At 34.4% G+C, this 16,766-nt stretch overlaps 1 protein-coding gene and 1 long non-coding RNA gene across 4 annotated transcripts in view; one reads left to right on the top strand and one right to left on the bottom strand.

The window, feature by feature from the left end:
* Positions 1 to 7,520, bottom strand: part of LOC150103167 (uncharacterized) — a 170,763-nt gene extending 163,243 nt beyond the window's left edge. The window contains exon 1 of one of the 2 annotated variants that reach the window (XR_016548775.1): positions 7,498 to 7,520. This is a non-coding gene — a long non-coding RNA (uncharacterized LOC150103167). Of the gene's footprint in view, positions 1 to 7,409; positions 7,460 to 7,497 lie in introns of those variants that run through there. The other variant, XR_016548774.1, reaches the window with a different exon arrangement.
* LOC150103168 (zinc finger homeobox protein 3-like) overlaps positions 7,512 to 16,766 on the top strand; it is a 127,048-nt gene continuing 117,793 nt past the window's right edge. Inside the window, exon 1 of one of the 2 annotated variants that reach the window (XM_090397491.1) lies at positions 7,512 to 8,392. The gene's annotated coding sequence lies outside the window, so the exon portion shown is untranslated. Of the gene's footprint in view, positions 8,393 to 11,373; positions 11,458 to 16,766 lie in introns of those variants that run through there. The other variant, XM_090397492.1, reaches the window with a different exon arrangement.

Raw genomic sequence — 16,766 nt, forward strand, 5'->3', positions numbered from 1 at the left:
TACCAAAACAGAAGCTAGCAAAATTTTTAAATGAAGAATGTACAGATACATCTTTTTCAATTATAGTTTTGTAATGGTAATAGTAGAACTGCCAGTGAATTTTCCCGAATGTATTTCCTTAACTGACAAGTTTTATTGATATATCTAAGGGAAACTGGATCACCTGGTGATGTATCTACACATGACAATCAAGTAAAAAATCAAATACTGTGTGGTACTGATTGAGTAAGATATGCTACACTTGCAAGACATATAGTACTCTGAAGATACAGAAAATGAAGCTGTTAGGTTCTTGGTAATTATGTAGGTACACATTTTCACAAAATGTCACTTCAATGATAAAGTGACATTTTCTGGATTACATCACAGCGTGAATAATACTCATGACTAGCATTTGTGGGCAGGTGAAAATCCTCGTAAATAGTTGGAATAAATCTCCAGTGGCAGTTTCAGTAAATGTATATGCACTTGTTTGGAGCCAATTAATTAGACTGAATGTTTGATGAGGTCTCGATGAAGAAATATACCTTAATTTTTTTTTCAAAATGAGCAAATGAATGGTCAAGTCATCTGGAGATGAATTTTTACTGATGTGATAGCATATTTCCAATATGGAGCCCAACTACAATTTGGGCTCCATATTGAAATTTTTTTTTTTTTTTTAAATCTGGTGAATGGATTGAAGCCCTTATCCTTGCCCAGTTAGATTTCTCCACTAACCCTTTAGACCACTGAATCTAGGGACACTAGTAAGTGTTAGTTTATGTGCAAAACAGAAGGGGATGCATTGTATCAGAAGATTTTGGATGTTTATGACATTTAAAATCACGAACCACAAAATGATCGAGCAATGAAAGCATTACTATGATAAAAGTAATGCATATCAACAGAGAAGGAAAACATATTGAACATTTATTATAAGAGCTTTAATTGATGTCAATTTCTTTAAAATAAGTGATTTTCTAAATTAATACAGTAAGTTTTAGATGGTATTAAAATAAATATTTTGTGTTTAACTTGTCATTCTAGTTTATTTTTCCTTAAAATTGCCATACTTCAACACAGCAATTAAGCCTGTGTTGATATGAATTTTTTTTAGTTAAAATTATTCAAGGAATCAACACTTGAAGGTTGACAAATTGCTTCTGGAGCACAATGTGTGTGTGTGTGTTACCACAGGAGAAATCTGCAAAATGTTTCTAAGAAATCCAGATATTGTTCATATGCATTCCAGATATTTGAGCATATCTACTCTAGGACAAGCACTAACTTTTTAAATTGGTTTTATAAATTATTGCAAACCAGCAACTTTAATTTGCCATCTGGGGCAATGCACAATTTGCCTACAGAGCAATCTCTGTCTCTAGTATCTTGTTATATGTAATTAAATTACATAAAAGAAAACTTTTTGTATTTCCTAAATACTCTTCATTAATGCAATCCTGAATTTCATACCTGATAATGAAGACATTTAGTTCTGCTCAACATAGCCAGCCTGTGGCCGAGTGGTTAGCATATCTGCTCTCTAGCCAAAAGGCTGTGGGTTCGAATCCCACCATGGGCATGGATGTTTGCAATTATCTTTGGAAATACTAGTGGTGGTCGGCAGTAGATGGCATTAGTGTAGTTGCGGTCAGTTGGTGGATTGAGCACCCTCCCTTGATGAGTCTTTGGACTCCCTGGAGGTGTCTAATAATAATAATAATAATAATAGCAATTGTCAATGACATCACCGAAAATAACACCAATGTAAAAGTGGAAATGGCAAATGAATTAGAAAAGTACCACATCAATATAGAAGACAATACAGAAATGAAGACAAAAACAGATTAAGAGTCTTTTAAATAATTAAGATCAGGAAAAGAATGGAAGTGGTACAGTAACAAATACTGAATACAAGATAATCTTTTGTGGTAGGTAGTTTAAAGTAAGGCAGTGGAAAACTATCAACATGGAAAATTGAATGAGACTTATTTGTGCTTATGGTCTTAAAGAAGCTTCCACTAAGGAAGAACAACACTAAAGAATTTGAGTCATTAGAAAGCGGATGACTTAAAAAAAAAAAACTGTACTTGGAGCTCTAAATATATACGAGTAGGAAATGAATACCAAATATACAGAAATGTTTGGGGGAAAATATTAAGAAAAGGACAAAGCTTGCTTAATTTCTGTTTGGAATATGGATTAGTCTTTACCAGAACTGGACAACTTATGCCAAATTCTATTCTCCCACTTTTAAAATATTCCCAGTAAGAACAACAGGAGTTTTACAAACTGATGTTACGTTTTTTTTCTTTAGAAAGTTACTTTTTTTTTTACTAAATAAAAAGAATCTATTTTGTTAAATCTTTTTATAACTACTTGCTGGCTGGCAAAATCCACTTGCCACAGATATATGTCGAGCGCTGATCATTAATTACTATGTTCCAACATAAATGTATATAAATTCCCATGGAGGCACAAAATAAGTCTCATGAACTATATTATTGTTGATAGTGATATCTTCATGCTGGTTTGAGATAAACAAGCACACAGGGGATTGATTTGAAATAGGAAGCTCAGAACTAGTTGTTTCTAAGCAGGATGAAATTGAATATCATATTGAAAAGAAAAATATGCAAACGTTTTAAAAGAGAATCTAAGTCGAACAGCTTTCAGAAGTGAACTGTAGACCCAAATATACAAAGAGTATTTAAGAAAAAAATGAAAGGGAAAACAAGAATCAAATATTAGAGATGCATTATACAACATAATTTGCCAATAACTGACATCTAGGATTAAAAAGTATTAAAATAATAATTCTTCACAATTAGTTGGCATTTTTTCCATAATGCATGACCTTTTTGGAATTGGAATTCAGTTATTGTTTAATTTCAGCTTAACATGTACTAAAGATGCCCATGACACACATGGCAAAAATTATACTATTAAAAAAATCTTTATATGCAAGATTTTCCGTCATTAATTTTGTATTTATATGTCTACTCATGGTATTCCCTCACTAAGAGTTATTCATACTACCTTTTCCTACTTAAATTATATCAGTGTTCAGATGTTTATCTATGTGCTAAAACTGGCTGTGCAATGATGATTTAAATGAAATTTTGACAAAGACTTAAGTAAATTCTACTAGGTGCACCTTTAACCACCCAACTGGCTGCATAGATCAAATATATCAAAAATATATGCTTTGTATCTATATCATTTATTCTATAATATCCAATGCTTATATTGACTTCAATGGACACTTCACTCCATGTAATTATGGATGTGTGCATGTCCAGGCTGGTATGGTGGTTAAGCAGACTAATATTTGCATATCACAACTGAATGATAACAGTGGTGTGGTAATGGTTTGTAGTAGCATAGCATTCCACTGCTGTCACTGAACACTACAGAATAGTTCATTGACAGCAATGAACACTAGAGAGAGAGAGAATCTTATAAAAATATGGGATCTAATGAGCATAAGATTGCTGTCCAGGTTGGCTGAGTGATTAGCATATTTGCTCTCCAACCAAAAGAGGCTGTACGTTCAAATTCTGCAATGGACATGGATGTTTGTGAACGTCATTAGGTGGGAAATGAATTTTATCACTTCATGTGAAACCGCTACCCCATTTATTGGAGAACTGAAGTGGCTTGAAAAGTGTGTTCTGTCTCTAAATCAGGGTTTCCAGATTATGTAAAAAGAAATTGAAAAAATAAAACATTCTTAAAATTAAAATCATGATGCCTGGGTAGTCCTGTCGTCTTTGCTACCATAGTGCTAGGCTACCCAAAGCAAAACCATACAAGCTTAATTCTAGTCACCAACTATAGAACCTTTCCCTAAGCTTTTCTTCAGCTAGTGTTCAAAATGCCCAAGGCTATAAGAGCTGCACCACTGGTTGATTGTTTTGGATTTATCGCTGAAGCAACTCGGCTATGAAACCAGCATATTATGTCTGTAACTAGATGTTCTTATAGGTAGTTTTATGGGATGAAAAACCCAAGTCATTGGAAGGAAAACCTTGACACCTCCAGCTAATCTCTTTGTAGAGTAAAAAGGCATAGAATTAGAAAGAAGAAAGAATCTCAATTTAAATGGTTTGATATCATTTCTAACATATAATATAAGAATATTCTAAATTAATTTTCTGAAATCCTTGGTTATAAATTCTCAAATTTTATTTTGAATACTGTTTGGGCTCATTCTCAAATATTTTGTGACTTTAATAACAGTTATGGGCACTTTGCTCTGATGAAAGTTTTTCCACTTGGTTATACTATAAATTAAAGATGCCAAGAAATTATATTCTTGGTTTAATCCTTTATCCCAAGTATAGGCAAACAAAGCTTGCATGCAAAGTAACTTCATGACTGGACAATAGCATTATATATCCGTAAGGATATGTGCTTTGCATTATGGGATACTGAGGTAAATGTGAAGGTCATTAGCCTCTATACATGAGTTGCCCAGTCGTGAAGTTACTTCACGTGCAGACTTTGTTTCTTAGACTTGGATAAAGGATTAAACCAAGTATATAATTTCTTGGCATCTTTAATTTACATTTTGCTGTACATATTTTTAATGGAGTGTGTTGCACTTTCTTATTCTATAATCTTATGACTAAATAAAAAATTCAAGTTGAACTATTCCCAATCCAATTCTCATTTGTGCAAGATAGGTCGAATCTCCTAATTAGGGATTTTAGGCAATTAATGCAGTCAGCGTGCCATTCCTCTGCAGCATCCCCTAAGGACAAGTATTTATGCTGGTAGATATGCGTGTGTGTTCACATGATTTGAATGTTTTGAGGGATCAATAACTATTATTCATAATTGAATGTTTATTTAGACTATTAGTAGTTAAGTTTAAAAATTATGACAAAATGCTTCCTGAAACTGGAGTTTCTGACTAAAGGGTAAAGCACCGCATAAGAGATAAATACAGTACACTGAATTCTCAACTAGTTTGTGTGGGATAGTGCTGGAATATAAGTCAGGAAAATAATATCTTCAGAGAGCAGCATAAGTTTATTAAAGTGGTCTTGTGTAAGTAATCTGGTTACAATTTATAACAGTGGCAACTACACTGGTGAGGAGCAGCATACAGTGATTTTTTTTTTTGGTTTTGCAAAGGAATTTGAAAAAAACACCACAAATTACTAAAATTGAGGGAACAGATAAACAGAATGGTGGTATGGATATGGCCAAATGACATTAGTATATTGTGTGGTACAGTGATGGTCTCAAAAGAGTGAAATGACAGATGGCATGCCACAGGTTGTCCTGTGGACTATGTTGCTTAATTTATAAGCTGAAATCCTCAACTTGGGATATTTCTATTTTAAGCACCTCCACAGTGCAAGTGGAAGAATGAAGGGATAATGAATGACTAGAAAAGACCTAAGTTCAATTCTCCTCAGGACAAGAGGAATCTTTATATGGACTTTTTAAACTGAAGGCAACTTAGCCAAATTTTATACAGAGAGCAGCATAAGTTTATTTTTTTTCCCCTTCTGGAAATCAAGTTTTCATCTTGCATACATACAAATCAGCCAGAAAACATGTAATTAACACAAAAATTTTATTAGTGGGTAGTGGATTATGTAGTATAGATGGCGAGTTGTTTGTGGAGTAACATCCCCAGATGAGTCCTTGGACCCCATGTAATATTATGACATCTTAATATAGTCTTAATAATATAGCCCAAGGTTTCAAGGTGGATGATGCAAAATTACAGAAAGTAATGGCAGTTAATTCTGATGTAGTATAATGCAGTATAACTTATGAATGGTACTGTGCTCAGAGGTGAGGGAAATAGATAATGAGCTGTGGTTTAAAGGGCAGTGAACCAGCTGTAAGTTTTACCCAGATTAATGCTGAGAAGGATGTTGATGAGTTAGAATACAAATGTAGATCATGATGCCAGAGCAGGGGGGGGGGATCAAGAATTTTATTTAGTCAATGTTTTTATTTCTAAGAGACAATATACACTGCTAGGTTTCACAAACCATGTAAGACGTGCAACCCCTAGTAACTGATGATATATAATTAATACTGTATTCCATCCCAGAACAAATCCCATAAACAGATCATAGAAAGATTGTTTTGAAAATTTGCTATATTAGATATCTTGAAACAGAAGCTGATGTTTATACACTAATTTAATAATTCAGTTGAATTCTCCTGCTATATTATTAAATGACCAAACATCTCATCAAACACAGATATTGAGAAATTAAGCAAGATAGCCAATCAAAAATGCAGATACCAAAAGACAATTTATGAATAAAAACATGAAATACATGCTCAATGCAGTTAACAATATTATATTACAGAAGGCAAAAAAAGTCATTTTAAACATAATTACACTATAAAACTGTAAATTCCAACAAAAATGGATGGCTATGCATTTCCTCAAAAAGGTTTTTGCTCTACCTAGGTTGTCTCACTAATGGATGTAAAAATGATCAGAGGACCTGGATGAAATTGAAAGCTATTCTTCCCACTATTATTTATTTATTTATCATTATTATTTTTCGGTAAAGTCACTCATTTTAAAACCTATGACATACTTTATCAGATAGGTTTATGGTCTACTGGCATTGCACTTAATGCATACAACTTTGTGTTACCAGCTATCTCTAAATGATATTACATTCTGTAATGGGAGGATGGAGGGCAGTTAAGTGTAATTTCTGTGATATGCGGATTAATTCTGGAATGATATCATAGACCCAAAAAATATTTTAGAAAATTTAGGATTTTCCAGCTTAGAAACAAAAAAATTAAAATATGTTTAACATTTTTTTAAATATTTACATACATAAAAAACGACTACAAGCACAACAGTGCCCGTGTCATTTAAAGATAACCCCTTTGCTACGTGCTGCCGAACTTATTAAATATCATATTATAAATACTAATAAAATAATTTCCATAATTAAAAAAATATGAAGATTAAAAAAGATGAGAATCAATCATAATGGAAAACATTACTGAGAAAATCCACAAAATAACATAAAAAACCAAAACAAATGAACTGTTTAATTAAAAAATTTGAACACATCCAGTAGGAACAGTATACTAAAGAATCCTCGAGGCAAAATATGAAATACAGGGCAGTGTATTATGTAATTAGCGTATTTTGCAAAGAATCAGTAGCGAGTGTTGAAAAATCATTACTGAAAAATGGATCTAGTGGGTATGACTACCTCACAATGCTTATTTTAAATATATATATATTACTATGTGCACATATGTGTTTGCAAAATTGAAGAGAATAATAGCGAAGCACAGAATTTCTACAAACCCACCATGTTTCGCAACTTAAAGGCAGCAACGGATAAGCTGCTTTAAAAAATGTCCTTTACAGAATATTTTAATAATTTGTAACAGAACAACACGCAATGATCGCTTACATAAGCTGAAGGGTTGATTAACATTTAACAGTACGTTTACTTGCTTAACGTAAAACCTCTATAATCCTCATTTCAGTAGCTAGCTTACCTCCACACACTCGCAGACGCCATAACTGTTTACCCACCATTCCATTCGCCGAGGTGACTACTTGACGCATGCGTATTACAATCCAATTAATTTTTGAATAATTAATTAGTACAGTAAAAATACTCTTGTCTTCTCACACCGATATTTTCACGGCCGCTTCTCTGGTCGAGCGTCCGAAGCTCCAGGCAAATAACGATTGTCCCAAAGAGGAAGAAGCAATTGTAAGCTTTACCGAAGACGCTTGCAGTATTATCAAGACTGGCGGAAAACTCGAATAACAAGAGCAGTGAGTTAGCTTAGAGCATGAGGAGGGGAGCTTGGTATGAGTCACATCTCTCACGGCCATTTTTAGTCAGATTCGTGCGTTAATTAGGGAGCTGCATTAGTCGCCTCGCCAGCTGTAACGGCGCGTCTGCTCACCGTCCGACTCCAAGGAGATGTCACTGAAGGTCTAGCGGGAAACGTCAGCCCGTGAAGCTCGTGGCAAGTATCGATTTTTCGGGCCGACGTAGTGGATCTGATAGCCTCGTTTTTGCCACACCATGTGTCACATTTTCATCGCGCACTACTTCGCCATCCTGTGAAGAAGGCATTAATTCGCCCATTGTTAATGACTTGCGTCGGGATTTGCCGCCCTTTCAGTGGACACAACGGGACAACGCCGCTACTAGTGGACAAGCAGCAAGAGAGGGAGTCTTTTGTCTTAGTCGCTGACCCTGGTCAAATAGTGAGAAGGGCAACAGCGTGCTGGAAGTGTGAGAGGGCGGTTAAAAAACGCACGCCAGGAGCTCAGCCGTCTTGCGTATTCATATTCTTCGCAGTGCTGCTTTCTGAGCGCGTGGGGTGCGGGCATATGGCCGCTGCCTCCGCACAGTTGTGCCAGAGTACGAGCGTGGTAAGTGTATTTTGTTCTAACATAATGAATAAACATTTTTTCCTTGAAACGCGTTACCGTAGTTGGTTTTAATTAAGTTCACTGTAGTAACGTCATGTTAGTGTATGCTAATAGGAATTGTTTACGAGTATTCTAGGCTTATGAATCTAGCGTAATGCGTCTAACCAAAGTAGATTAGATAAATATACTTCCTGTCAACAACAAGCCATAATCTTCTTAAGTCAAACAAAGTAAACGAATGATGAAAACAGTGTGAAAAAGCGGATTAGCGTGGAAATGTTTTACCTTTTTCATGACCGTGAACAGATAGGTTTCGAGGCTTATCTTCTGAAGTCAATATGCAGCTTCTTCAGAGGCCGAACATCATCAGGACTTTAAGGTATGAGGAATCTTTCAATTGTACCATCTTCAGTACAGATCGGAAACCTCAGTTCCCCAACTTCCGTGATTTCAGTCTCCCTGGAGGTGCCGATATGAACGCACATGGTCTGCTACCCAACTTACTCTACTACCACGGATAACTTACGGACTACAGCAGCCGGTTGTAGCCGGACGGGGTGCGGGCAACTACTACGATCAAACGTCGGCTCCTTTGATAGTCGAGTAGCGCGCTCAGGATGAGAACCGTAAATCTCGCATCCAGGCAACCATGATCTTCTTGGCCATTTTTTTTAGGGATGCTCGTTTGCGTTGCGTTTCCATATCGTGCATGCTGCGAAGTGAGAATGATACATAACTGATTTAGGAACATTTCTCTTCTGTAGCTGATCTGTTTAGTTAAGCCTAAATCCAAACTACTTGCTTGTTCCAGCTGTCTGGTGTTTTCCGTCCATTACCCGAACATAGAGTGTCACCGACCACATCCAAACACCCCCCAAAATATCCCGTACGCGTAGTCACGGCTGAAGTGTGTTGAAACAGTGCGTGACTCACTAACTGTAGTATATAACGGCAATGGACGCTGGCCTGTGTAAACCGCCGGGCGATAGCTTAACGTTGTAGCCGCAGTACCATCCAAATTCTGAGGATAGCAGGAGCAATGTCTATTGGCTGCCAACTGTGCACTTGCTGCTTTGGGTGTCCCCCACAGCACAGTAGGGTTTGGGCTACTGCTCTCTTTCTCTCACTTCCTCTTGCCGTCACCCACCAAATGCTCTCGCTTTTTCTCTCTCTCTCATCGTGCGCTTCCCAGAATAGGTCTACGTTGGTTGTTATAGTGTGCCAGCGGTTGTCGGTTTAGGGAATTTCATTTCCTACTGGATTTCCGGTCGGTTGGTGCTATACTCCCTTGTAGGGAGAAAGTTGAAGAGGGTATTCGAAATGCAGTTAACAATAATAGCATATATAACAAAGATTATACAGAAATCTTAATATTTTATGTATAGATTAGGCCTAATTTTTCTGCTATCCACGTCTAGAAAATCCATAATGTCTCATTGTTTCCAGTTAGGCGATGAATCGGAACTGCATATGGTGATGAAGATTCAAACATTTTAGATGGTTGAAGAGAATGAAAACATTAGGGCTATTCTCCATAATTATCACATATTAGTGTGGAGCAAAGTATTGATTTCGATGTGGGGAGGGGATATATTCCCACTGGAATAAATGTTTATAGTAACTTGATAGGAAAATTTTTTCCAGACAATAAACAAAACTTAAGAGGTTCAAAACAGCATTTTAATATTTTCTCTAATTAAATCAGCAAATATATTTATTTGTTTTAAACGCAGCAAAAAAAAAAAAAAAATTACATTGCCTGACACTCGTCCGTTTGGATTTGTTACGCAATGCCATATGGACCTAGAATGAAACCAGTACACATATGGTGATTAGCTTCTTTAAGACATACTAAGCGCGATTTAGGAAATGATTTAAGATTTTAGCCTTGACTGTGGACGTAGTTAAAATGCATAGATATGAACGTTTACCAGATGTGTGAAGAATTTTAAATGTATAAGAATGGCTGGTAAACAGATGCCTTGGCCTAATTTTTATTTGCACGCATCATAACTAATGCTTATCCTATGTCAATTAATCAGGTATAATGTCATATGGGAGCAATTCTTTTACCACGTGTCTTATAAAATGGATTAGGACAAACATTTCATTATTTTTAATTTAGAATAATTCGCTGAGTAATCTTCGAGTATTAAACACTTCAGTAAATATTAGCCTTCGCTAGAGGAATGGATTATATAAAAATGGTGAATAATAATTTGTTGAAAAAGGGGATTACCCTATTATACTGTTTTAAGTTCATTTACACATCTATCAGAAAATTACAGTTAAAATTACAGTGATAATCAGATTTATATAAATCGCTACTTAATATTTAGAAATATGCAAATTGCGTGTAGTTTTCAAATTAAATGTGTTATTCGTCACGTGGTGACGTTAGTAAATTTGCCTCAGTTTTTCAAAATAAATAACTGCTGTAAGTTGTTTCTGCATAAATATTTTAAGCTTTTCTTGAACTTCTTTTACTAACGCCCTTCGTAGTTTTTTTTTTTTTCCTCTTTCTCTTTTAACGACACTTCTCCGTGCATCCTCTCATCCATGAGATCTGCTTCTTTTCTCCCGCACTTCCATCTCGTTAAGCTGTCACTCCACCTTAAATCCCAAATGTTCCGTTTTTAAACTCGAGCATTTTAAACTACTCCTCCGAACTGTGTCGCCGCCATTTTGCGCACACCCAGGCCATCTTTAAAAGCGTCTAGCGGTCTCAAGACAAGGGCATCTGCTGTGTACTGGCATTATCCCCGGTACGCGATTGACAGTTGGAGCCATAAACAAGGGGGCGACTTCGCCAATAAAAACCCAGAGTCATTTTAGGTGCGAAGCTGAAATGCACGCGCCAGCAAATGCAATGCTAATGGACATCGCTGCCTTGTCTCGGCCAGCCAATCTGGGTGCGAGTTCAAACATTCATTTAGTGCTAGCGTTTCTCCCCCCCTGCTATTTGAATATCATAATGAGGCCAGCTCCCATAGCAACATTCTGATGACGACCAATCATTTCATTCTAGCCCAAGGCCGAGTAGCGAGCTATGCTACCAGAGCAAGGTATGGTTCCGCTGTTGCTTTGCTTATTCCTTCGTCGCCCGTATCACAGTTGGAGACTGTGTGCGTGCATGCGTGAATGTGCGTGTACATGCGATTCTGTTGGTGTGTGTGTGTGTGTGTGTATGTATATATCAGTGCGCGCACGCGCGTGTGTTAGTGCCCGTGATTGTCAACCGAGTGCATGCTTGTCTACGTTTGTGTGTATGTATATATATATATGCGAACCTGAGCGCGTGCGTATGTTTGTGTGTGTGTGCATGTATATATAATACATACACACACACATATAGATAGATGTATACAGATAGATATGCATACATCGTACGTGAATGTTTTAAGGATTGTACCGACTTCTTGTCCCCCACATGCCGTCGGATTGGCTGTTAGCGTATAGCGGCATTGGGGGAGGGAGGTGGAAAGCGTACTTTTCTATTTTTTAAGATTTTTTTAAACTAGTTTGGTTTACTTAGGTGGAGGGGAGGAAGTATTGAGGACTTTTTTTTTTTTTATCTCGGAAACCGCAAGAATGCGCTGTAGGACGTTAGCTCTTTTTTTTTTATTATTCGTTTTGTTTCGCGGTATTTGTAATTCACTATTTACGTATTATCATTATATCTTATCGTCGGAGTCCGCACTTAATGAATTAATATATAATTATGTATTGATTTATTCATAATTTTCATGTAAACAACTCGGCATCTTAAAGCGATGACTAAATTTACATTTTGAGAATTTTCAGAAATTTATGAAAATTAAGACATTTTGGAATTATTAATATTAAAATATTACCTTTTTTAAAAAACATAATTTGGGTATGTGGATTTATCAGGTATGCTACATTTCAACTCTCTGAGGTAATCGAGTTGTTTTGAAAATTAATCGGTGAAGTAGGGCGGCCGTTATCGGTGCATATTAGAATACATGCGTTTTTACTAGCTTCGCTCTTGAGGAAGTCATTTTAATCACGTGATTCTGCTCATTTATAATTGCTCTTACAACTACACCTTGATAATGACTAGAAATTTCCTGCGTTTCCCACTTAAACGTTGGCGCTTTTGTTGGACTTTGTTTGCTGCAAACGTATCTTATCAGTAAAGAACTTATGGCCTTGAATAACAGTAATATTATTTTGAATTTATGCTGTTAGTAAAATTTTACGCTAATTTGATTTTAATTAACATAAAGGTAAGATATTATAACATTATATTCAATTTTGTGGTATTTATGCGACATTCGAAACTAACGTACATTGGTTTTTGAATCATGCTATTTGAATAATCTTCATGTTGTCACAATTAATAGGTGAATGGCGCCAGTATATCTTTTCGTCTGCGTATTTCAAATTGGTTTCGTAATTACTTAAAACTTCGTGAAGGCGTGATTATGAATATTTCGGAATGTGAAAGCTGTCGTAAAATATTATGCACTATATTCGGAAGTAAGAGATATTTCAATTAAGTGGGTTGTAATGTATTCATTTCTGTTACTTAGTAAAATCGAACGACAGTATTAGTGGTAGGCATAAATCTTGGCAAAACTGTGCCCAAGTATGATTTCGTTCATAATTGCTAATTCAGTTTAATATCGGTGATATTAAACTGAATTAGCAAATTTTCAAATGGTCAGTCTTTTAAGTGCGTATTTTTAGATGAAGTCAATAAACAACTTTTCAGATAAGAGGACACTACAGTTGTGCAGGGTAATGTACTGTAATCGATAATACAAATTTTAGGTTGGTTGATCCGATTAAAAAAAAAAAAGGCTTAAAGTGTTTAATGACATTCGTATATTGTATGTATATATGGACTCTATAATTACATTACCTATGTATGTATATATATATATATATATATATATATATATATATATATACACACACACACACACACATTTAAGTGTAGTAACAGAATTAATAAAACAATCTACAGTAGCCTGCGTCCATATACAGTTAATAACGATTGACCGGCATTCTGTTTAAAATCACATGAATTCAAGAAGTCTATATTTTTTTTTGCTTGTAGTTCGCACGGAATGAAGTTGAGTCGCTCGTCTGGCATGAGCAGTATGCTAATGCGCACTCCTACTTATAACCAATCCGAATTACTTGCTGCTTCCAACTTTTATTTTAACTTGCAAAAGTTGCTCGCAACGTTTTGTATTCAATATGTATGTAATTCTGCTTTCGGCACGTTGTTATACACCAATATATTTTGCATACACAAACTGATATTCTTTCATTTTCGTACTAAGAGTTTCGGTAATCCAATAATCCTCGATTACGTTTAGGTCAATTAATCGTTACTGTTATTATATAGTTATATATTTAAGTCAAATGTATGTAATTTTGCTTAGGAATTATAGTTACTTTTCTTGTGTATATGGATTTTATAAGAGCATATAAGACAGAACATTTTTTTTTTCGTGACTATATCATATTGAACTTTGCGTAAATAAAATAAACACCTGGGTTTCATGTAAATATATTCCGTGATTTATATTATTACTCTGTTGCTGTAACTAACCCAAATCAATTTTTGTTGTTTGATTTGTGCCTAATGCTGTTTGGATAATCCTAAATGTTAATTGCCATAAATTCTGTTATAAAATTTGAGTGATTTTTCGGTTAATACAATGTAGACAGCAGAGTAATATTTTGTTACTCTAAGTACTTATTGTTATTATTATATTCATTAAGCTTAATTATTTTTCTCCCATGTTTATTTCATAAAATTTTTGACTTTTGTGATTTTTAAGTGTTAATTCTCGAAATCATTTTTTTTTTCTCATCCTAGTTTATATATCGATCGAAATCTTTATGTACTATGGTTTGATAAAAAGACGCGTTAGTATTTCAGTAGCTACAGTTTGCTTAATGCATTAACAAGAATATTAATAAATGTCAAAATATTGAATTAGGTATTTTAATTAAAAATCGATTGATAGTATAGTCCGTTTCATACCATTTAAATTATTTAAACACTTCTCAAAGCGTAGTGGTACCTTTTTTTTCATGGATTGTAAACATACTTTTTTATCGTCTTAGACGGAAATAAGATTTTTTTTTTTTTTTTTTTAATTCCGCAAAATAAACAACTGATGAAGTCAAGCTGTAAAGACAAACATTGATACTTATGGCCTTATGCCTCGAATTCTAAATCACAATAGTTTCCGTAGGCATATTTTAATTGGAGTAGAATCTGTAATAAGGTCTTTATTATTAATATCCATAATAATAATAAAATGAATTCAGAAATAAAACAGACGCACGCAGAAGTACCAAGAAAAATAATGCTGACAGTGACTATAGCTATAAGGTCCAATTGTTCATAGAATCGGTTTTGGATCCACTAAACCATTAGCAGCAATACGTAACTCCAAGTGCACACAAGGAATGTCTTTTAATGCCATTTTTAATTCTAATACGATTTTTTTTAAAAAATCTTTCTTTGCTTCTAATTGTTTGAGAGGATGGGATGCTCATATTCGTTGCCTTTCTCAAATTATTTAGATTACACATTCACTTACTAAATGCAACATTTTACATAATTTTGAATATCTTTTATTCAAATACTCTTTCTAAGAGGAATTATTGTACCTCACAGATCATCCTTTTGCTTTAAATAGGTTTAAACTTTTCCCACACAGATTTTTATATCCAAATGTTCGGGTGAAGATTTAAAACTTTCTTGGAATCTTCAAAGTAAAAAATAAATAAACGGAAGTAGATAATGTTAAAATACTTCTAAAAATAGATAATTATTCATGTCTGCATCAAAGACAATATGTATATATTTAAATCTTAGATCTAACCGACTTATAACAAATATAACCACGTAATTAACATTAAGTAACGCAAATATATTTTGCAATGTAAGGATATTTCGTGAGCGGTTTATATTTGTTTCAGAAACAAATGCTGCGTTTGTATCAAATGTCTCAAATTGTGCAGAACTGATGGAATGGAAACCTGTTGAACACACATTACATGCTTCAGAACCCCGTGAACGAATCGGTAAAATCCCTTTTATCAAAGAAGAAAAAAAAAAGTACCACAATTACTCCTTACTTCCAGTAACAAGCCATCGTGTAAAATTTTTTGAGAAATTTTCGTATTTATGTTATAATATCTAATTAAATATTAATATTCATTTACGGCTACTTCAACTTCATTCTATCCTTCAAAAAGTTAATATTACGTGCCAGAAACCTGAATGTGAAAAAGTAAGATTTCTGCTATCAATCATTCGACTTTTTTTGATTATTTAAACAGGAGGGGGAAAAAATACATCACACAGTTGGCTGTTTTTTTTTTTTTTTTTCATTATAGTTTGCAAATTGCAGAACTTTAATTAAATACTTACGCCAATTCGCCTTTTAATTAAATAATTTTTTCTATCTTAAAATTTATGTTGCTATTTTTTTTTTTTTTTTTTCTTGAATGCTTATAACCGCTAGATTAATTTTGAAATCACGTAAGCATTAAATTTTTAGATGCCGGCATTCTGATGTAGCAACAAACTTCGATGTTTGTTAAAAGAATGTAAAGTCATATTAATGACAGGCAGCTTCAGATTGATAATAAATAGCTTACTTTAACGTCTGTATTATCTCTGAAAAATCATTGGTCGACTGTTGTTTTGTCAATTATCTCCAAGTTCACTGAAAACTCTTGTCACAGCTCTTCATTTGGCATTGTAATTAATAGTTGATCCCAACTTTTTTCCTAATATCCTTCGTTGTATAGAAAAAAAAAAGTTGAATAACCTACCATCTATTTAATAATTTTACTCATGGTTTCCCTGCTTTAATTTGCAATTATATTTTTTTCCTTTTTTTAAATTCTATAATCTAATTTTGACTGCTCTTATATGCCATAAGAATTGCAGTTTATGTTGATGTGAAATTGCTGTTCTGAATTCGCCGGATTGACTTGCATGATAAATAGTGGACACCAGTGACCAGTTGCCTTCATTGTCGCCATTGATCAGATTCTTCTTTTGATACTCACTAAATAAGAAACCCACATTTCTTCTTCTTCTCCAGATTAAGAACTACAAAATATTTGAGTCGTATCTGGTGATGATGATGCCATCTATTTAGTTTGATCAGCGGCATCAATTATTGTTTGAATAACAAGAACCAATTCTTAGTTGATAAATATGTTCTGTCTCAATTGAAAGTTGCATTTGTAAATTGCCCTTTTATTGATTTTGTTTTAACTGTTCATGTTTATAATGCCTATAAAACCATGCTAATGCCTTTAGTAGGATTTGAATTCATGATGCAGCATCGACTTTACAATTATGGCC

This window comes from Typopeltis vanoorti, chromosome 9, assembly GCF_054136105.1.
Source record: "Typopeltis vanoorti isolate ZY-2024b chromosome 9, IOZ_Tvanoo_1.0, whole genome shotgun sequence".
NCBI lineage: Eukaryota > Metazoa > Arthropoda > Arachnida > Uropygi > Thelyphonidae > Typopeltis > Typopeltis vanoorti.